The 24024-nt window shown below is 35.5% G+C and overlaps 2 long non-coding RNA genes across 2 annotated transcripts in view; one reads left to right on the top strand and one right to left on the bottom strand.

Annotated features, from left to right (window-relative positions):
• Nucleotides 1–763: 763 nt before the first annotated feature.
• On the bottom strand, nucleotides 764–18909 carry LOC134759282 (uncharacterized). The gene is made up of 4 exons (XR_010135375.1): nucleotides 18825–18909; nucleotides 3952–4053; nucleotides 2241–2399; nucleotides 764–1004 (listed from the first exon to the last, which is right to left on the bottom strand). It is a non-coding gene; the product is annotated as an uncharacterized lncRNA (long non-coding RNA).
• Nucleotides 18910–19009: 100 nt separating this feature from the next.
• Nucleotides 19010–24024, top strand: part of LOC109028805 (uncharacterized) — a 46372-nt gene continuing 41357 nt past the window's right edge. The window contains exon 1 of the long non-coding RNA XR_002007777.3: nucleotides 19010–19114. This is a non-coding gene — a long non-coding RNA (uncharacterized lncRNA). The remainder of the gene's footprint in view (nucleotides 19115–24024) is intronic.

Raw genomic sequence — 24024 nt, 5'->3', positions numbered from 1 at the left:
TCTCTTAAACCTGGAAGGCAGAGGTTGAAGCAAGCTGAGATCATGCCACTGCACACCTTGAGAGGTGAGTAATAAATGATTAATGTTTTTATAAGTTACTTTCCAATATAGGAGATCCACATGCCAACAAATAATTAGAGTAGAGTGACTCATGCTGTATAGAAGTTGGTGCAATATACTGTGAGTAAAGAGGTAAGTGAGCAATCCTGATGGGTGGGGAGAGACAACTAAGGAGAAGTTAGTTTTCAGAGCTGGCTCAGGAAGCTTCTGTGAGAGTTTGCCAGAAAAATTAGAAAGAAAGGGCAGACGAAAGGGTATAAACAAATACTCTGAGGCATGATGAGCATGACATATTTTAAGAAACTGAAGTATTCAGGGTCTTGCTTGGGGTCAGGGATATGGCAGGAATTGATTGGAGAATGGAAGACGAAAGCACGTCCTACCTGAAGGAATGGCAGGACCATTTAAAGAGTCTGGACTTTCCTATAAATAGCAGGACCTTTAAAACCAAAGTTCTTAATCTGGGTATCAGGGGTTATATAAACACTCCAAAATTGCACAAAACAATGTGTAGGGGTGTTTGGAGTGCTGAGCGGAGAGGGAAGAGGGCTCAGAGCTTTTCTCAAGTTCTCAAAATTACCATCATTCAAGAAAAAGACTCACATATTCCACTTTATAATTTCTTGGCAAGAATGGATTCAGAAAGAATTGGAGTTGAGTGCATTGTTTGAATCTCTTTAATCATGCTAGAGTGTTCCAGGTTTATGACAGAAAGCAGAAGGGATGTAGTAGTAGTGCTCTGCCAATCTCATCCCTGACTGGCTCAGGGGCAAGGGGGTGGGGGAAGAAAGAGCATACTTTAGGGCCTTCAGAAATATTATAATTCAGCAGCCGTTGTTTGAGCCCTGTCATATTTCCTCTACCTCTTCTGTAACTTGGCTCTTCACAGCTTGCGCAACACACAGGCTCGTTCCCGCTCCACTCAGCCTGTTGTAATTTCAGGTCTGGAAGCAATAAACGAAGACCAAAATCAACAACACATTTCTTAATAATATCTTTAAATATTAGCTCTGCTCTCTTTCAGTTAATTATCAAAACATATCTGCACTCAGTTTGTGCTGGAGAATATAAACTATAATTCTTTGTTTACCAGTTATAATCAAGTCTGTTTGTAGGAATTAATATTTCCAGGTTAGCTTTCTCATATTCCCTTCATTTTTTCTCTCTGCATCATTCACATTTTGTTCTTAAATGAACAAAAATATATCGGAGAGATGAATACCTGTACTACATTGTTTTGACCCATCTTAATAAAATTGCTTTTACTAAATTGTAATTGATATGAAAGAGATTAAACTTCATTCAGGAATATTAAGAATCAGTTTTAATATTGATTATAGGATCATGACTGAAGATGTTGATCACTATAATCTCACAGAGAACTCCGTTACAGAGACCCCCTCAATGTGCTGTTCCAGGAGAAATGTATATGAAATCTCATTATTGTGTAAAATATACTGCCAAGAAACTAGAAAGTTTATACCATATGTCTATAGTAAACTTTGAAATTTGCTTTAAGTTTTTGCTTTGGCTGCTAGAAAATTTAGAGTCACATAGATGACTTATCTCTAGCGATGATGTAGGATTGCATGGTATAGATTTTGGGAACAATGCTTTTTTAATTCCTTACTTTAGTTTCATTGTTACCTCTATTATTATTATTATTATTATTATTTTGCCTCATATCTGTGTTACCCAGTGGCATTACATGCATTTGTGTAAACTGGTATTTTGGATCAGGTTGAGTGTTATCAATGTATACAAGAAATACATAATTTTTAGAAGCATATATTGCTTTAAATTTATGAACTGAATATGAACTAAATAAAACCCTAGGTGTCAGACCTGTGTATTGTGTTTCATCTTTAAATTTGAAATATCTTTCCTCTGTACTCACTCCACAGAGGTGTCTGTCACAGTTCAGTGAAGCACCCAGAGGTCACTACAAGTGACCTGTGAATTTACATCCCCATAAATAATCATTCGCAAGCAGGCTATGGCCCCAGTGTTCACCCCAAACACAGAGGAACCTTGCATGGGTTAAATTAACCAGCGAGGAGAACATGTGAGCTGAACATATGGTGAAGTGTTTTGAGGTTTAGAAAAGCAAGTTTCTAGTGCAAACACAGTCTGGCCTCTGAGACCCCACTGTCAGCATGAAAAAAGATCTCCTTACTTACCAGAGTGAAAAGAAGGGCGCTTTCAATTACTTCACCTTCTTAGCTCTACACAATGAAACAGGAGGAGAAATTGCAGATTAATGGAGAGGAAAACAAGTGTAAGTTCCTCAGGGAAGTCATACAAGGCTGCAGAAGGTGCGTAAAAAGTAGTTTGCAGCTCTGATTGGAAGTGAAAAGAGAAGAAATCAGAAGTGAAATCCCACAAATTAAAATTAAAACTGCAATTCCCTTGAGCTCTCTGATCCACACATCCCCCAGACCATCCCCCACACTGCTCTAATTGTACCACTTCAAACCTAATGAGTTGGGTTTGGAAGTACCAAGGTCTCTAAATGAAACCGTTTATCATTGTAACACTCTTATTAGATATTTGATTGAGCACTTGTTTTTAAGGCTTAGAAATACAACATAGAAATCAGTCATTGGAGGCATCTTCACCTGTGTTTAGAAAAAAATGAAAAAAAGTATGTTTAGACTAAGAAACAGTGAGTTGTTAAAGATATTATTTGGCTGACTCCTTAATTTACTCTTAGGAAGATTTGAAGCTGGAATTTTAATTCCTATTCTACTCATTGAGATTGGCATTTTAAAACAGTTGTTGGTTGATTTCAACATGTGAGAAATAAGAGGAGTCTCCTCTTGCAGCTGAGTAGTTAGTAAAATATCTTATTTTCTCTATGTATCTCTGAAATTATATGTAAAATGAAGATTATAACATTACCTATGTCATAGAATTATTACAATTAAATGTTATAATATGACAAAAGTGCTTAGGGCAGTGTCTAGCACATGGTAAATGCTTCACAAGTAGTAGCTGTTATTATTCTTGCACTTGTGCCCAAGCTTCTGGAGTTAGAATAGCAAATCAACATTTGTTTGATAGCATAACATTATTCCCCATCATTCTCAAATACAAAATTAAAGAAACACAAAATTACAAAAATACAATGCCTGGAAACTTGGCAAAGATTTAAACATTTGCTAATTCTCAGTATTAGTGAAAGTAAAGATACTTTCAATAATTATAGGTAGAAATGCTTTTTGAGCCTTTTTTTTTTGAAGTGAAATTTGGCAATATCTGTCAAACTATTAAATGCTGATACACCTGAATGCAGGAATTCCACTTCTAGGAGTATTAATCACAGCAATGTTTATAGTTGCAAAAAAATTTGGAAATGACTTAAATGTTTATAAATGTGCTAACAGTTAATTAAATTGTGGTACATCCATACAATGGGATTTTAGCTAGTTATTAAAAAGCAGGGTAGATCTTTATAATATATTGATTATGAAAAAATAACCAAGATAAAGAATTAAGTGTCAACAGAAGGTTATAAAACAAAATGTATAAATGTATAAATGCATGAATTATATTAAAAATTCCTGTAATGTATGCATATGTAAATTAAACCATCGTGTTAACAGGTTAAAAAGTAAAAACTGTATGATAGTCTTAATAGATTCAGAAAAAGCATTTAACAAAACTCAATACCCATTGATAACTAAAAAATAACCTCTCAGAAAGCTAGGAATAGGCCGGGAGTGGTGACTCACTCTTGTAATCCCAACACTTTGGGAGGCTAAGGTGGGCAGATTGCTTGAGGCCAGGGGTTCAAGACCATCCTGGCCAACATTGCGAAACCTTGTCTTCACTAAAACTACAAAAAAAAAAAAAAAAAAAAAAAACCCAGCAGGCTGTGGTGGTGCACACCTGTAATCCCAGCTACTTGAAAGGCTGAAGCAGGAGAATCACTTGAGTCCGAAAGGCAGAGGTTGTAGTGAGCCGAGATTGCACCTGAGCAATGGAGCAAGACTGTCTCAAAAACAAACAAACAAACAAAGCTAGGAATAAAAATAATAATTTCTCAATCAGATAATAAATATCTATGAAAAACCTGTAGTTAGTATCATAATTAATGGTGAAAGACTAAGTGTTTTCTTCTTAAGATTACAAACAATACGGGGCCGGGCACGGTGGCTCACGCCTGTAATCCCAGCACTTTGGGAGGCTGAGGCGGGTGGATCACGAGATCAGGAGATCGAGACCATCCTGGCTAACACGGTGAAACCCCGTCTCTACTAAAAATACAGAAAATTAGCCGGGTGCGTGGTGGCGGGCGCCTATATTCCCAGCTACTTGGGAGGCTGAGGCAGGAGAATGGCGTGAACCCAGGGAGGCGGGGGGGTTGGGGGGGTGGGGTGGTGTGGAGCTTGCAGTGAGCTGAGATCGCGCCACCGCTCTCAAGCCTGGGAGACACAGCAAGACTCCGTCTCAAAAAAAAAAAAAAAAGATTGGAAACAATACAAGGATGTCCTCTCTCTACACTTTTACTAAACACCATATTGGAAGTCTTAGGACAAGAGGAAGACATACGATTGTATTATATCCAGTTAATATTGATGTTTATACAGAAAACTCTATTTGACTTATAAAAATAAGTTACTAGAACTAATAAGTACATTAACGTTACTGAATATAAAGTATGCATAATAAATGGATTGTACTTCTATTAGCAAGAAGTAGAAATTGACCTTTAAAAAAATAGCATTTACAGCAGCATCAAAATTATTAATATTCAGGAATAAAGTTAACAAAATATGCGCAAAAGCTGTGCACTGAAAATTACAAAATATTGCTGAGAGAAATTGAAGAAAACCTAAATAAATAGAGAGACTGGAAGAGTTAACATCAAAATGTTAGTTTTCTACAAGTTAATCCACAATTCACAGTAAAATCTCAGTAAGGTTTTTTTTTACGTGGTAGAATTGATGAGCTAAACGTAAAGTTTATTTTTAAAATGTGAAGGACCCAGAATAACAAAATGAGTTAGAAAAAAATTAAAGTTTAAGGACTTTTACTACTAAATTTACACACTTAATATAAAACTCCGATAATTAAAACAGTACGGTACAAATGTAAAAATATACCTAAGTGGAAGAGAATAGAGATCCCAGAAATAGGTTCCTTCTTATCAACTGATGTTCAACGAAGTCACCGAAGCAACCCAAAATATAATCTTTCAAACAAATTATGCTGGACTGATTAGATAACCATACACAAAAAATTAACCTACACCCTTGCCACATACTACACACAAATTTAATTTGAAATGAATAAAAAAACTAAAGGTAATAGTCACACATATAAAACTTCCAGGAAAACAAAGGTAGAAGAAAATCAATGTGACCCTGGGTTGAGGAAAGTTAGCTAGGACACAAAAAGCAATAGATGATAAAGAAAACATGATAGATCTCATTAAAGACATTGTAATGAGAATCAAAAGGCAAGCCACAGCATGAGAGTAATATTTGCCAAACATATATCTGATAAAGAACTTTGTTTCTGAACCAAACAACACAGGTTCTCAGTTATAAGTGGGAGCGGGACAATGAGAACACTTGGATACAGGGAGGGAAACAACACATACTGGAGCCTGTATGGTGAGGGCAGGGGCTGGGGAGAGCATCAGGAAAAATAGCTAATGCATGCCAGGCTTAATACTTAGGTAATGCATTGATAGGTGCAGCAAACCACCATGACACATGTTTACCAATGTAACAAACCTGCACATCCTGCATATGTACCCCAGAACTTAAAATAAAATTAAAAAAAGAATTTGTTTCCAGAATATATAGAAAGAACACTTTATTAATCAATAACAAGAGTAAAAATAGCCCAATCAAAAATGGAAAAAATTTTGAATATTTTACCAAGAAGATATAAGAATAGCAAATATGCATATAAAAAGATGCTCAAAAACTTTAGTTGTTAGAGAAATGCAAATTAAAATCACCACAATGGCATACAACTACATAGCCACTAAAATAGCTAAAATTACAAAGATTAACAATAGCAGGTGTGGCAAGGACATATACACTAGCAGTGTATGAGACTGTAGCCTTCATACACTGCTAGTAGAATGTGGTTTGGTGAAAATCAGTTTGGCAGTTTCTCAATGACATACACTTACCACATAAACCAGCAATTCCACATCTAGGTGTTTACCAGGAGAAATGAAAACACATATTTACACAAAGATTTGTGCTTGAGTGTTCATAGTAGATTTATTTAAATAGCCAAAAATTGAGCACCATGCAAATGTCCATCACCTGGTGAGTAGATAAATAAATCATGGTATATTCAGATAATGGAATAATATTTGGCAATGAAAAGAAATGAACTATTAATACATGTAACAATTGGATAAACCACAATGGCATTTTGGTAGGTGAAAATAAAAAGCCAGCCACAGAAGATCACACGCTGCGTGGTTTCACTTATTTGAATTGTTAGAAAAGGTAAAACCAATAGAGATAGCACATCAGTGGCAGGAGGTCTAAGAAGGAGCTTGATTGTAAAGAAATTTAAAGGAAACTTTTAGAGTAATGTAAATATGACTGTGTCGGTGACTATGTTAATACACACATCAAAACTCAATAAAATGTACACTTAAAATTGGTGAATTTTCCTTCATGTAGATTATACTTCAATAAAGTTAAAAGAAAATTGACGTTTTAATGGTGAAAAGATAATCAAAATATAGAATTTAGTGTCAAGATCATTATGAACTATTACGTATAAAATGATCAATTTATTTTAAAAAATCTATATGCATATGTGTGTACCTTTCTAGAATATAAACAAGCAACAAGTAGTTACTTCTGGGGCAAAGTAGAAGAGTTTGAGGGTGGAGAAAGGGACCTTTAAAGTTTAATTATCTCATTCTCTTCTGTACTCTTAATTCCTTTTTACCATGAATGTGCCTTCTTTATAAAAAATTAAAATGAGTAAAAAATGAAAAATAAAGGACCGGTTTGAATACTAAGACCATACTTTCTTAAATAAACAATCAGGGCATAGGGATTCAGTAGAGGATGTGAAGTAGATACTGTCTCCACAGAAATTCTGGTAATCATAAGAATAAATTATATTTATTTTCATAAAAATGGATTCTGATTTCTATAATTTAGAAACTCTATTGGCACAGCTGGAAAAATTCTTGGGTGCTATAAATCGATAATGGTGATCATTGATTTATGACAAATCAAGCATTTACCATAATGATGCCTATTAATTTTTGGCTTAATATACCAGTAACTCATCATTTGTGTATAGAGGCTAGTTCAGAAATAAGAGGAAAAATATTCATAAGATTATTTTAGTTCAAAATGAAAAAAATATTTTATTAGATACTATGGGGAAAATTGATTTTTTCACAACTCTCTATATTAATGACATTATGAAAATTGACACCATTTTTAGCCTCTAAAATGCTAAAGCCTGGTTATATTTCAAGTGGTAATATATAGGCCACTAATATCCTGAAATTAGTTAGACACAGATATGGCAAAGCCAGGCAGGCCACTAATAACCAGGCAGGGAATGTGAGGTGCTCATCATGTGTTCTCTAGGAAGGCAGAGATTTTTGTTCCATTCAGTACTGTATCCCCATAGACTAGTACAATGCCTGACACATACAGACCAATTCATTAAATATTTGTTGAATGCCTGAAGTACCTAAAAATATGGTTTGTGTAATTGATGACTGAATAAGGTCAATAAATTTTTTCAGGTTATTTGATTCAACAAGTTACGATTACATTCTTCTTAAGGATAACACTGCGCAATGAGCACCATGGTGGGTAGAAGCTTCTTTAAAGCTTTTGGCTTTAAAAAAATTTGGCACAACTAATGTTTGTTAAATATATATTATGTGTCAAGTGTCACAGTGGACACATTATTAGCAATCCTTACAAGCCTCCTGGAAAATCAATGAGACTCAGATAATTCAAATGATTTGATAACGTTCACATTGTTGGAAAGTAGTTGAATCCCTGTTCAACTTCCAGTTGGCTTGGACATTACTATGTGCTTTCTATTATCCCAAGTTTTTTATATCTGGTCAAGGATATAATAAAGCAACTAATATGTGTAAAAAACAATATACGACCAAGGATAAAATGCGTAACTTACGGAGGAATCAAAAATAGTATGTGAGATCATTGCAGGCTGGAAAAGTTGAAGGTTATTTTTTATTTATCTATTTTTTAAGAAGACAGAATTTAGCTACACCCCAAAAAACATGATAATGTATTAATGCAGACTCTTCTGGAAGCCATGAGAAAACAAATGAAGATTTCTGACTTGATGTGTGGCATGACGATGGTGATGTTTTGGGAGGTTCATTTTGGATCAACAAGGCAAGCTGTAAGAAAAAAGGAAGCCCTTTGGATTCCCAAGATCTAAGGAGTATTTCATTTCAGCCACTGATGTGTAGTAAGTTGGAATATCAATGAGTACAAGTTTTATTGTGGATTGCTACTGTATTCTGCAATAACTAAAACATAGATAATCAAAACAATCAGAAAAGAGTAGCTAATCACCACCTATGGCATAGAAGTCTGATATATAAAAGTGATTTTTTTTTTTTTGGAAAAAGGAAGAGCTGTCCTCATATTCTCTTGGAATTAGAACCCCAAAAACATACTTGTCTCTCTGAACATTCCTATGGAGCATACTTTAAAAAACGTTTGATATGCACTAAAATATCATTTGGCTCCTCAAGAGTCTAAGATAAAGTTTGAATCCCTAGGTCTTTGGTTTTCAAGTTCTTTGGCTTCACTTTAATAATAGTTTGTACTATAATTCTGATTATAACTGATAACACTGTTGTGAGATGTTCTAATCATCTCATTAAAAATGTGACCTCCAAATCAGAATTTCCAAGAGAATATTGCATGACCAAATAAATATTAAAAACACAAAAACCAAAATTGAGTAAGAGATGTTAAAGGCCTTAACAGGGCAATAGTCAGTGACAATTTCCCAAAAAGTATGTATATTATAGAGTTTCCAACTTTTTTGATCATTGAAACTTTCATTGGCTACTAAGTTGAAGTACTAGAATTTTTCAAAATGTATTTTAGTAAATACTGCTCTGAATGTAGGTTTTAAACATTGGAGAAATTAAAAAGTAGAAAACAATTAGTTATTGATATTCTCCAGGTAATAAATTATACTCTTCTCTGCCTTTGTTGTCGTAGCCCTTATTCCTTTGTAAGCAAGATACAGTGGGAAGAGTATGGGTTTTGTTATCAAATAAATCTGGGTCTTATTCTTGTTTTATAGTGTGTGTGTGTGTGTGTGTTAGTGTGTGTGTGTATGTATACATGTAAAAACATTAAAAATTTTTCAGTTTGTTTGATGTTGTTTTGCTTATTTTCTCTGAGACTTAATAAATTTAAAATCTTTTATGAATGATTGGTCCATAGTAGAACCAAGGTCCCTACCCTGGTTATATAATGTTAAAATTAAACTTACTGTGCTTTCTCCCTTGATGGCTGGCATTTTTGGCACAGATTCAATGCCAACAGTATGCCTAAAAAACAGGGATCTAGTTAAAGTGAGAAGACCTGAATTCCGTTCTTTTGAAACTCTGGACTTCCCGTCCCCCCGCTTTTTTTAACCAAAGGAATAATTTCCACAGACCTCAAAGAGAGGAGAAATCCAAATAATTCAAATAAAAATTCATCTCCCAGATCTCTTTTCTGATGGTCATGTCTCTAGATAATTAGTAACTCAATGGGAAATTCATTAGTTTGGGCACAAGGCCCAATTTCAGAAACATTTTATTTTCACCTTCACACCTTTGAGGAAATTCTTCTTTTAGGTGTCTGGGTTTGGGATCTGAGTGAAACTGTCATATCTTAATTATATTCAAAGCTACCCTCTTGACTTCTATTTCAGCTGTGACATTAGCCTTCACACTTGGATTGGCTTGAATTCTCTCTGGCTTGAGAGTGAAAATTTCATATGTTTTCTTTTCATCTGCAGACATCTGTATTCTGTTTAACTCAGGACTGTAATACCTACGGAGCAGGAAGGGTTTGAGCACATTGTGATCACTGTGGGACTTGATCCTTTCAGGCCAAAAGCTACAAAAATCCTTTTACCAGCACTCCAAAGAAATTTTTTCACACCAAAGACCAAGGATAGAGAACATCAAATTATTATAATTATGATTTTAGAAAACACGATTTTTCTTTAACTGTAGTTTACCCGTCATTACTCACTTTGTCCACACCAGCTGTATTAAATGAATTATTAGAAGAAAATCTATTTTTAATTTAGAGAAGTAGCTAACCACCCTTGGTGCTGTGGAGACACAAACATGTTATTAATTTATATGTTAGATGTACTTACTAAGTGCATTCTTGTGAATGAGGAAGAGTCATGGTCCCGTAATCTGTACAGAGTTTTATAATTGTTAGGGTACATTTTTATTCATTACATCATTTGATTTTTTTTTGCAATTCTATGAAGAATGGAATGGGTATTATTGGTGGAAAATATGAAACCCAGAGATTTAAAGACTTGATAAGGTTACGTATAAGTGGGTGAATTAAGACTATAACACAAGTTGTTTTTTTTTTTTGCATTTTCTTAGCTCTTTGTAGTCGTAGGTCTACAGCTTTATGTTGCCTCTTAAAAATGTGGCCACTAACTTTGAGGAAATAATTTAACTGAAGAGAAATGATAAATAAAATAAAACATAATGAAAATTTAAGAGATATCATAAAATTTCATTTTATGATAAATTAATGTGTGTTTTCAGTTCATTACTGGACTTGTATTTCCAATTTCTGCCCAAGAATTTTGTCATTAGATTGGGCATTTGACATCTTCTCTAATCCATTCCCTATAGAAACAGTTAGAGATTTTTTAGACTGGATTAATAAATAATAATAATGTTCTAACATAAGCAGGAATTACTGCTGTTTTTCAAGCTGATCACACTTCAACTGGAGCCATTTGTTGAATTCATTTGATAAACTAATCAGCGACCTGGAATGGCCATACAGAAATATCATGTTTTTCAACAAACAACAGAAGAATCTAGGGAAAAACCAGCTGTGTGTCTACCTTGGAGAAGAAAGACTCCAGAGAACATAAGTATCACCTAAATTTTTGAATGAGCCTCATGTTTAAGAAGGCATAGATTTAGTCACATATTTTTTCATGTTTGCATAACAGGGATAAATAACACTTTGAGTATTGTCAGAAAAGAAAGGAAATACAATATTTGTATATGCTAATATCCATGTAATTTATCAAAATTATTCTTTACAGAAAATCTTATATTTTGTGATGCTCTTGTATTGTTCAATATTCATCACAACTTTGGGGCTTTGATTAATGATTTGAAATTTTACTTTATTTTTCAACCATTAAGTTTCATTTTCATGAAAATATACTACCAGAAATGCAAAGTTCATTTTTCTATAAATAACTTGGAGTCCAAAAGAAGATAGTCATAATTTCAGTTTGGAGTAACGGAATTGGGACTTCTTAGCAAGTGGCTCGTGTGTAATGAAATATTAAATATTCTGTGTTGTTTTGGTATTTTCTGATGAGTCAATAGTGCTCCTAACAATGGATTCTGAAAGTCTGGTGGACTCTTGCAATCTTAAAAGTGACTTATTTTCTACAGTAAATTTCCTTGCTAAAGGGAACTGGCTGGTAACTCCTGAAATTGAGAGCCTGAGCATTTCTGGATTTCCAGTGGAGATAAAACAACTCAGGGGACAATATGCATGACGGATTTTGTGCCTGTATCTAAGAAATGTAAAAGTAATTAGGTGAAAGTGATCAGGAAAAGAATAAAATAGAGATGAAGGACATGATAGAGATGTGATGACATCCAGGGATTTTTATAGTATTGCTCTTGGTCCTTCACAAGACCAAGATACATAATGAGTGAATGAATACACAAATGAGTGAATGAATAAAGTTATGCCTTCTCAAGTATTCATTTGAAGGAAACTTTAAAGAAAAGGGAAAGAGAGACTTTGTGACCAGTTAAGTGTAACATTATTTGTCCACTTTAAGGGTTTTACAGCTTTAGGAAGCATGTACAGACTTCCAGTTAAGACAGCACTATTCTAGGCCAAATGTGGCAATGCTGGATCTTGCAGGGCACTGTCTGTAGGCAGGGAGTGACCAACAGACATAACAGATCAAAAAATGAATGTGGTTGGAAAGTGAACAAAACTAGAAGACATGAATAAGTGTCAGAATTATTTATCCATCATGAACAATTTCTTTCTCTACTTAGAGTCCATCCAAGTCTTCTTTCAACCATCCTTTTAAGCTTCAGGTCCTACAGCTTTCTCTTGCTGCATTCTATTTATCCTAGATTGTTTACTCTTTCCCAAAATGGCTTATAAACATAAATGCTATTCCTTCTGCCTGAAATGTACTTTTTTTCTGTTTTTTGTTTTTTGTTTTTTTTTGTTTTTTTTTTTTTTTTTGAGACAGAATCTCACTTTGTTGCCCAGGCTGGAGTGCACTGGCGTGATCTTGGCTCACTGCAACCTCCACTGCCTGGGTCAAGCAATTTTCCCGCCTCAGCCTCCAGAATAGCTGGGATTACAGACGCCCGCCACCACGCCTGGCTAATTTTTGTATTTTTAGTAGATATGGAGTTTCGTCATATTGGTCAGGCTGGTTTTGAACTCCTAACCTCAGGTGATCCACCTGCCTCGGCCTCCCAAAGTGCTGGGATTACAGGTGTGAGCCACTGTGCTAGGCCAAAATGTACTTCTTATCCTCCTCTTCTCACTTGTAAAACTACTCATTCCTTACGATTCAATTCAAACGTATCGTTCAATGAGAATCCTTGTTTCATTTCTGTTCCCCAACCTCCAGCAGAAATAATTTTGTTTTCCTTCAATAGAGTTCCCACTATAATGTTACTACACTAACCATATTATTTCATAATTAGATATTCACATCCTTTCCTACTAGATTAACAATTATTTGAGAGCCTTTGTATCACATTAATCTTGAAATTTCTAGCACCTACCATAGTCCTTAGCATATAACAAATCTGGTAAATAAATGAATAGATGATGTGAAAACTAGATGGTGAATATGCACCTTTGAATGACATTTATGCATCCCCTAGCCATTTATTTATTCATGCAATCATGCATGCATTTATATGGCCAAAAATAAACAAATATATTGAATAACTCCTATGCTATTATTTAGAAATATTATTTCCATCATGGGGCTGAAAAGGTTGACTTTTGCCCAGTTTCACCCACCCCCAAACCATCCCTGACATTGTGAGCTGTTCAGTCTCGCAGTCCATAATAACTAATAGCTTGCTCCCATGCTTTCTTTACCCCAGTGACTTGCTGCTGCATAGCTGGTAGCTGAGTTCTCTAGGGAACCTCTTTCCAGATTTGATTTGTGCCTGAACAAAACCCCGGTAGCCATTTGGAGGTAAGGTCAATAGTTCTGCAAGGGTTTCTGCTCTTTGATACCGTGCAGTGCCAGCCTGTGAGTAATGTGGCAAACTGGATCTAATAGCAGTTAATGAAGCCAGTCCACATTTCCTTGGCAGGCACCTTAGTCCCTGTTCTCCATATACTTGAACTAAGATGCCTCTTGTTAGCTTAGCGTGGTGCAGAGGGGAGGGCATGGCCTGCCAGATGTGAAAGTACGGGGGCAGAGTAAATTGGTACAAAGCACCCTGTGAGAGCACTACTTAATAATGGAAACGTGTTTCAATGAGCCACCACAATAACCCTCTGCAATAGGGATTATGATCTTCCTTTTACAGAAAGAGAAAATGAGGTACTGAGATACTGAGTAACTTAAGTAACTTAAGTTAGAGCCACAGCTAGCAAATGATAGAGTCAGGATTGAAGGCCAGACCTAGTTGATTTCAATGTTCAAGGGTACACTGTTTTTCTGTACAATCAGGTACCATCCCAGGAAGGTTAATTTCAACTCAATACAAAACAAGACTTTCTAAAAAATAGAGCTATCAAATGAATAAATGTCTTCAAAACTCAGTGAACTCATTAAGCAGAATTCAGTAAGAGGTCAGAAGAACATGACAGAATAAAACTGTCAAAGAAGCTGGAAAATGAATTACTCTATTTGTTGGGATGTTGGTTTATATATTCCCCTTTTTGTCTAAGATTCTGTGATTGCATAGCAATTATAGACAGACACATACACACACACACATAGAAAGCCCTCATGTTAATGCGTAAAAGATTAACATATGTAAAACTGTGTGTGCCCCAAATGTAAGTGCAGACAAAATTAATAATAGTAGTTAGTATTAATTGAACCTCTACACTACACTGTCCTTTACACTAGAAGATATGCCTAACACATTTCATGCATCATCTCATTTAAGGGACGCAATAATAGTAGCTACCATACAGGAATTTTATGCAGATTAAATTAATACATGTAAATTGCTTAGAACAATGCCTGACATATAGTAAGTGTTAAATGTTAAATGTTATCATTATTACTATTAAATATTAAATTACTACCAAATGTTTATTACTATTACTAATAACTAATAAATGTTTAACTATTACTATTACTAATAATTATTACTATTAAATGTTAAATTACTATTAAGTGTTAAATGTTACCATTATTACTATTATTCCTTGTAGCAAGGAATAATAATAGAACATCAGTAAGTCACATGTTTTGGTAGACTGCAAATTCAGTAAGGAAAGAGGGAAAGAAAATGAGAGGAGAAAGGAGCAAGTAAGTTGTCTTACTATTTACTATGATGTGGGTAAAGGCAAGTTGGTATTTTAACCCAGAGTAAATATTTAGGCAAGTGTCTTAATCTTGCAAAGCCTTAATTTCCTTACCCCTAAAAAGGGAATGATTATAGCACCTACTTCATAGGGTTGTTTTGAAGATCGTATAATATTGTGCAACCAAAGTACAAAATTTGGTGCTTTGAAAATAGATGTCTTTAGAAAAATCTCCAAACACTTAAAATCATGTAAATTCACGAGTTGGCATAAAATAGCTCCAGATATTTTTTCTTTCTGTTCTCACTGTTTTCTCTCCCCTAGATAATTCTATTGAATCTAATAGGGCTTATCAATGCCCAGTGCGGTGGCTCAAGCCAGTTAAGCCTAACACTTTAAGAGTCCGACACGGGAGGATCGCTTGAACCCAGGAGTTCAAGACGGCCTGAGTGACACAGGGAGACCCCCATCTCTACAAGTAGTAATAATAAAATTAGCCAGCTGTGGTGGTGCATGCTTGTAGTCCCAGGTACTCGAGAGGCTGAGCAATCAGAAAGATTGCTTGAACCCATAAGGTGGAGGCTGCAGTCAGTGATGATCATGCCACTGCACCTGAGCCTGACTGACAGAGCAAGACCCTGTATCAAAAAAGAAAGAAAGAAAGAAAGAAAGAAAGAGAGAGAGAGAGAGAGAGAGGGAGGAAGGGAGGGAGGGAGGGAAGAAGGGAGGAAAGGAAGGAAGGAGATTAGCCACTCATGGTGGTGCACATCTGTAGTCCCAGCTACAAGGGAGGCTGAGGTAAGAGGATTGCTTGAGCCTGGGAGGTTGAGGCTGCATGAGCTGTGACCTTGCCACTGCACTCCAACCTGGATAACAGAATGAGATCTTGCCTCAAAAAAAAAAAAAAAAAAAAAAAAAAAAAAAGGCTAATAGGATTTATTAGAAAACAGAAAAGAACAAAGAAACAAAGATTTATATGGCTCCAAAATGAATTTCATGATTTTACTAAAAATATGATTCAATAAAAATTTATTAAGAATTTATTATGTTACCAGAGCAATTGTATTTTTCTCAGTAATGTGAAGGAAACATGAGTATATGAAAATGCATAACATGGAAAAGGCATGCCTTTAGTAGCCAGAGAGCCTGACTTGAAGTCCCACATATACATTGAACAATATTTTGGGCCAGTGTTTTAACAACTCTTGGCCTCAGTTTCTCCATTCATAAAATGGGAATGATAACAGTATCACATAGACAGTTGTGAGGATTAGTTAAAATAATCATGGCAAATGCTGGTGCATAACAGGCATTCCATATGTGTTAGCCATTAATTGCATATAAAGCAACAACAATTTCCAAATAAATATCTCTATACATTGACAATTTTCATGTACATTCATAGTAACAAAACAGAATATTTAAAAACTAAAATTGGCATGAAATTTTGTGATTTAGGATCATTCCCACACACACAATGCAACCTCCAAAAATTTATAATTTTGATGAGAATAGAATACTTGCACATAAGTAACAACCAAGAATAAGAAACACATGTAAATAATGATATATTAGGCCGGAGGCAGTGGCTCAAGCCTATAATCCCTGCACTTTGGGAGGCCGAGGTGGGCGGATCATGAGGTCAGGAGATCGAGACCATCCTGGCTAACATGGTGAAACCCCGTCTCTACTAAAAATACAAAAAATTTAGCCGGGCATGGTGGCGGGCGCCTGTAGTCCCAGCGACTCGGGAGGCTGAAGCAGGAGAACGGCGTGAACCCGAGAGGCGGAGCTTGCAGTGAGGCGAGATCCGAGATCATGCCACTGCACTCCAGCCTGGGCGACAGAGCAAGACTCCGTCTCAAAAAAAAAAAAAAGAAGAAAAAAATATAGAAATGTGAAAGATCTCAACTACAGAAAAAAAGTAAGTATAAAATGGCAAGTACAATGGATGCACCCTGCACTAATGATAAGCTCTATAAGGACCAAGACCACACTTCTTTCATTGTTCATTTGACCTCCAGTCCCTCAGATGGGGCCTATCACAATGTCTTTTTTCAATACTGTACTTATTGTATAAATTTTAAAAGTGCAAAAAGTGATGGTTATAAAGTCCACTGTAGAACCACTAGAAATGTTAATTTATTGTATCCTAGAGAAAAGCACAATATAATATTCTAATTATATATTACTAAATACATTTATTTATCCATATAAACCTTAAATAAAAGGATTTTTTAAAACAATCTTGCTGATATGTTAATACCTTAACATGTTTTATTTCAACCCACAAAGTTTGAAGGCATCTTAAAGAAATACTGATTCAATCTGCTGAGGTTACAGACAAGGAAACAGAAGCCTAGAAAGGAGAAGTGATTTACCCAAGTTTGTTCAGGATCGAGTATCAAAGGCCAGATTTCTCAGTCCCCTGTTTCTTTCTACTGGACCACACTGCTTCATTCCTACTCCACCAACACACACACACGTGCGCTCACACACATGCACACACAGAGTTAAGCACTTGCTTTAAGTAAATTTTATCTATTTATCCAGTATTTCTCCATGAAGTTTAGGAAAATAATTCGTCTATATTACCCATTATAATATAGGGCACACAGAATGTGTTCAGTCAATGTTTGTTTAAATATTGATTCCCTCCAATGGAATTAATATAGAGTTTCAAAAGATAAGATTTTTCAGATCTGGAAAAGGGGCAAGATTAGAGCCCATTTCAGTAAATAAGAATTTGACAATATTCTGTCAACAAATATTCATAACATACTTAACATATTAGGCTCTAGGAATAAAGTGAAAAACAAAAACTTGTACTGTTCCTGTTCTCACAGTTATCCCTGCATTGTCAGGGAGGTAACATCAATTAATTAAATAGCTGTACAAGCAATGTATAATTACGAACTGAGAAAAATCTATGGAAGTAATTTAACATGATTTTGTGAAAGCTTATAATGAAGTAATACTCTATCAAAGTAATCTTCCACTAGAAAGTGATACTTGAGTTTGAATATCTGTTGAAGGATCAGTAGAAGTTAAGGAATGACACCAGTATAACATGAAGAATTTGAGGCTCTATGAGGAGACTGTCTGATCAGAGTGATGAACACATGGTGATGAGAAATGAGATATGGGAAGGATTATTAGAAATAAGAATGGACAGATGGATGGAATCAAGGCAAGATTATAAAAAACCTCTAAGATATAATAAAAAGATTAACAAAAAAGGAGACATTAAATAATAGTAAGAAATAATAGAAGATATAAATAGTAGAAGATACATATACAAATATAAGAAATAGTAGAAGAAATAATAGTAAGAAATAATAGAAGATACTTATATTTATATGTACAAATATAAGATGACCCTGATTAAGTGCTTTACAGACATTATCTCCTTTGACCTAATTACTTCCATATTTACAGATGAGGAAACTGAGGCTCAGAGATACCAGACAATTTACTGAAATATGTCAATCAGTAAGTGCTCACTTCAAGCCGTGACTGCCTGCATTTGAGTAGAAGTTTTCCAGAAGAGGACTGAAGTAACGACGATTGATGATGCCTTATACAATAGATTGGAGAAACTATAAGACAATTGAGTATGGCTTCTAGAAGGGATTGGAGGAACTAGGATCAGGGAGCTGTTTCAGCATCCAAATGGGAAGAAATCTGGGCCTTAAACCAGAGTATTGCTCATGAGAGAGGATAAATCCTGCCAAATTGACAGAATAAAATGTCTTTAAAAGGAAATTTTAATAAGAAACTGGTGTTCAAGGAGGCGGGTGTTAAATTAGGAGGGGGAGAAGTCTATTTAAATTTTATACATGGAGTGCACTAGTAAAAATATAAAACATTTTTAAAAAGTAATTCAAGGTTCAAGGTTCAAACTTGTCTGAAATGGGCTTTCAAATATTCTTCAGAATTTATGACTCAATGCCAAATGTATTCAACTAATACATATGTTAAAACGCACACTACACGTCTTACTTTTGACTAATGAGATTTCAAATCCACCCTGATTCACTCCCGTTTACAGAAGGAAATTAAAAAATTGATTGGTTACTTCCTTCGCTGCATACGAACACCTTGATTGGCCAGCTGCCGTGGCTAGGCAACCAGGCGGAGAATCTTTGGAACAAGTAGCAGACTTCATCACAGCAGGAGCCGTGAGGCAAGAAGCTCTGGGATCAATTAAAATGCCAGGCTTTTCCAGGCTGGTTTCCAGCGCATCTGTGCATGATTCCACATAAATTTAGGGAATTAGAGATCAGACAAAGGTAAACATTTCTGTGCTTTGCTTAGCATTGATTTAGAATGCGAAGATGAAATATACCACAGTCACCCAGCCTGGAGGGGGTTTACACCTTCAGCTGATTTTTTTCCCTCCTCAATTGCTTTATTATTTTAGGTATGTTGTAATCGAAGGCTGCTTAAATCATCTGTGTGTTCCTCTGGGGAGGGGAGGAGAAAAAGAAACAAAAGAAAAACCAGTTCCTACTTTCATAGACTAAACAGTAGAATGACTCATTCTTTAATTTTATAATCACACCTCTTAAAAGAAGAAATTATTAATGATCTTCATTTTCCAGCTATTCGGTTTCCTGAGCTTCGGTTAGATAAAAAGCTCACTTGTGTCCTCCTAGAAAATGAAAGACCGTTTCTCCCGTAAATCTGGAAAGTCTAACCTTTTGTGGAGTCTTCTCTCCCTCTGTTTTTGTTGTTGTTGTTGTTGTTGTTGTTGTTTGTTTGTTGTTTTCTGTTGGTTTTGTTTGTGTCCCTAGTACAGAAGGTCTTTTACTGCCTGTGTGTTGGGGAGAGGTTTAACTTCCGCACTTCGTTTGTACCTGGGGTGAGGTGAGGGTTAGACGTTTATCTTTGAAGTACCAAGCAGCATGACAAGGACAGTACAGAGATAGGAAAAGTACAGACAAGTGGCTGGAGATAATGACAAGGCAAACAAATATAATGAACAGCAAATTATAGATTTTAAAATCCTCCAGAAAAAGACAATTCCTTGATATCACAGAGGTAGCATAGACTTACCCTTTTATTAAACAAGAAGAAGAAAAGCAGAAAGCCATCAGTCTTTAGCTGAATATTGGGAAGGAATCAGAAGTGGGGCTTTAAGCCATCTTGTAAATGAACGTGACCAACTCAATATCTCCTACCCTATTTCCACACCAGTAATAAGTGTTACAAAGATGTCCAAAGTTCTTTTCAGCTTTATAGTTGTAAAATTCTGTGAATTAATGCAAAATTTTAGAAAAGCTGAGGAGAAAATTAACATTTATTGAGCTCTTAGGGCTGGCCTCAATGCTCAATACATTTACTCTATTTTTTAATTCTGATGACAATCCTGTGAGGGAGACAGTATCTCAATTCTACAGGTGAGGAACCTGATGTTTTCATACAATGACAAATGACAAAGTTCTTGTCTTTCTTAATATCAATCAAGCTCATGTGATTTCTACTCCCTCTACCCTCTGAATTATGTCATCCTCAAGAATTCTTATACAATGAGGACTACCCACCTAAAGTTTGACTTAGGTGAAACAAATCGTTCGTTCTATATGTTTTATAACGTAAGTGCAGTATGATATAAATCTATAATGACCACTTCCAGGAGAACGTAAAAGCTTAAGAAAATATCAGTTTAACCATCTCTTGCCATTTGGTGAGCAGACTGTGTAAGAAATGGCAACCTCCCAACAGAACACAATATATGAGAGGGTTGAGAGTCGGACTCTCAAGTCTGATATTCCAACGCTAGATACCTTCAGAGTAAGGTGATACAGATCTTGCCAAAGTACATGGCATGGTGAAATATTTTAATGCAAGAGTGAATGTAGGTTAAAACTCTAGCAGCTTGGAGTTTTAATATTCTGTCATCCACGAGTGCCTGTAATTAATGCTGCTTACATTCAGTTGGCATATTTATGACTTGAGTTTCCTCCTTATATCCATTCTTCAGTTTTTCCCTACCTATTAGCAGTGCTCAGAGACCAGGGAGTAATTGACTGCAATTCAGTGGAAGCAGAAAAAATTGCCTAAGAAGACATCAATAAAAGAGTGATTTCCATAAAGGAACAATTACTTTTGCTGCATTCTTTGAGCTGATATAAATCTAATTTTAAAAGTTCTTCATTAGTTTGGAAAAATTCTGCTTCTTCTCAAAGGGAGTTTTGCTTTGCTTTTGCTTATTTAGAAAGAGGAGTTCCTCAGTAATACAATGCTAGATGTTAAATTGGTATCTTAGTTCCCTACCAGAAAAGGATCATACCCCCGAAGCTTCAGAAATCCCTGCCCCTATGGCTTCTGTTGGAGCTCTGCTCTGTCAAAACCTGATGCTCTCTGAATTGCCTTTGGGAAATTCTTTTTCTTCTTCTTCTTTTTATTTATTTTTTTGAAGAATAGTACAAATTTACAGCCGAATAGTTTTATCATTCTGTCCTGTAGAAGCTAAGAAATTTGAAAGTCTTCCTTTATTTCCATTTATTCCACTCTCTCTGTCCCTTTTAATTCAAATTGGCTGTAATTCCACTCTCTGTGTCCCTTCAAATTGGCTGTATCTTTGCTGTATAACCCCATCTCTATTCCTGGCCTCTGTTGAGATAGCTGATTAGGTTCATGGTTCATACCATCACTTATCAACTTATCAAAATGTTGGTCAGTTACCCCCTTGGTGTTCTCTTATGGACATACCTTCTCATTTTTACAACATAGATAGGCTGAGAATTTTCAACATCTTTAAGTTCTGGTTCCTTTTTCTTAACAATCTCATCTTTGATTCATTTCCTTCTCCTCTCATTTCACTATAAGGAGTCAAGAGGAACCAAGATGCTCCTTGAACACTTTGTTTAGAAATCTCTCTAGCTAAATATCCAATCCTATCACTCACAGGTTCTGCTCTCCACAAAACGCTAGAATACAAACACATTTCAGCTGAGTTCTTTGAAACTTTATAACAAAGAACAACTTTCGTTCATTGTCCAATAATATGTTTCTCATTTTCATCTAAGACTTCTCTAGAATGGCCTTTATCATCCATATTTCTACCAACTTTCTGTACGTCATTATTTGTGTGTTCTTCAAGATGTGCCCTTTCTCTATAGTTATTTTCCTTTCTTTCTGAGGACTTAACAGATTCATCTTTAATATTCCCTTCATCCCAATATTGGCTTTTTCTAGCATGCACCTCAATCTCTTCCAGCATCTACCCATTACCCAGTTCCAAAACTGCTTCCACAATTTTATGTATTTGTTATAGTGGCACCCTATTTCTTGGTAATAATTTCTGTCTCAGTTTAGGTAGCAATAACAGAATATCATAGACTAGGTGACTTAAAAATATTAATTGATTTCTTACCGTTCTGGAGGCTGGGAAGTCTAAGATCAGGGTAACAAAATGGTTAGGTTCTAATAAACCTCAGTAGCCCTCTTCCTAGTTTGCATGTGGCCTTCTTGCTGAGTCCTCACATGGCAGGAGGAGAGGAAGAGAAAGATAGAGACAGAAAAACAGAGAGACACAGACACAAAGAAAGAAGATCCCCCCATGTCTCTTCTTATGAGGGTACTAATTTGATTATGAGAGCTTTACCGCGGTGTCCTAATTACCTTCCAAAGGCTCCATCTCCAATACCACATCACAGTGGGAATTAGGATTTCAACATATGAATTTTAGGGGAGCATAAATGTTCAGTTCATGGAAATTATTACAGGCTTTGAATTTAATGAAATAAACAAGCTGATTATAATAGGATTAGACATTGAATTTTCAATAATGATCCAGGGAAGGTACGTTGCACTTATTGCTAATTTTGCACAAAATGTATATTCACAAATATGTAAGAAGAGACTTCTGATTTTGGCAACATGAATAACATATCCAACACAGACTCCTCACCCCCTCAAAAACCCACTATAGTAGAAGTTAACAATAGCAACAACAAATGCACACAAATGAATAGGTATACTCAGGAAAATAAGTAATAATCCCAAATTTTAGAAAAAAAAAGAGAGAACTCAAAAGAAAAAGGTAAGCAATTTTATTAATCCTGTAACATCCTAGGAAGGAGAAAACCCTGATATAGGCCCTATAATCTAGTACTTAGGGTGTATTTCTTAGGGATAGAAAAACAATGGTTTAAAGCTGAAACTTGGGGCCCTGAGTAAAGCTAGAAGAGCATTAGAGTAGCCTCCTTCATGTAAGTGAGACTAAAAACAACTAATCCATAAAAAAGCAAGAAAACTTGACTCTGACTGGGTCTTAGAGTATGAAAAAGTCTCCAATTAGCAACCCAAACTCAGCGTATTCCACATGCAGGTGTGGAATTTTAGCTATCTTCTATTAATCTATATATTTGTCAGCTTGAACTACCACAGCAAGATACCTTAGCCTGCTTAAGCAACAGAAATTTATTTTCCCATGGTTCTGAAGGCTGGAAGGCCAAGATCAAGGTTCTGGTCAATTTGGTTTTGATGAGGGCTTTCTTCCTGGCTTGCAGTTGGTTGCCTTTCACTATGTCCTCATGTGGTTTTTCCTTGGTGCATGCAGGTGGGGAGGCAAACAAAGAATGAAAGATGATCCATATAATTAGGAAATGCAAATTAAAACTACAAAGCCATACCATTTCACATTCACTAGAATGTCTATAATAAAAAAAGACAGTATTATTAATGGTGAGAATGTGTAGAAAATGGAACTCCCACATATTGGTGGAAATGTAAAACTGGTACAGCCAGTTTGGAAAAATTTAGTGGTTTCTTAAAAAGTTAATCATAAACTTACTGAATTAGTTTCCTACAGCCATCATAACAATACTACAGACAAAGAGATTTAAATAATGGAAATTAATTTTCTGACAGTAATGGAGGTTGAAAGTCCAAGATCAAGGTGTTGGCAGTTTTGGCTTCTCTTGATGCCTTTTTGATTGTAGACATTGGGCTTCTCATTGTGCTGTCACATGGCCTTTCTTCTGTGCACATGCCTTCCTAGTGTCTCTTCCTCTTTTTATAAAGATACCAGTCATATTGGGTTAGGGTCCACTCTTATGACCTTGTGTCACCTTAAATTAACTCTTTAAAGATGCTATCTCCAAATATGGTCACATACACATTTTGGCAGAACACAATTTAGTCCATTACAAATACAATCCAGAAACTCCACCCCTACTTATCTACCAAAAGG

The sequence above is a fragment of the Gorilla gorilla genome, chromosome 9, assembly GCF_029281585.2.
Source record: "Gorilla gorilla gorilla isolate KB3781 chromosome 9, NHGRI_mGorGor1-v2.1_pri, whole genome shotgun sequence".
Classification (NCBI taxonomy): Eukaryota; Metazoa; Chordata; class Mammalia; order Primates; family Hominidae; genus Gorilla; species Gorilla gorilla.
This window is presented reverse-complemented; position numbering and strand designations above follow the sequence as displayed.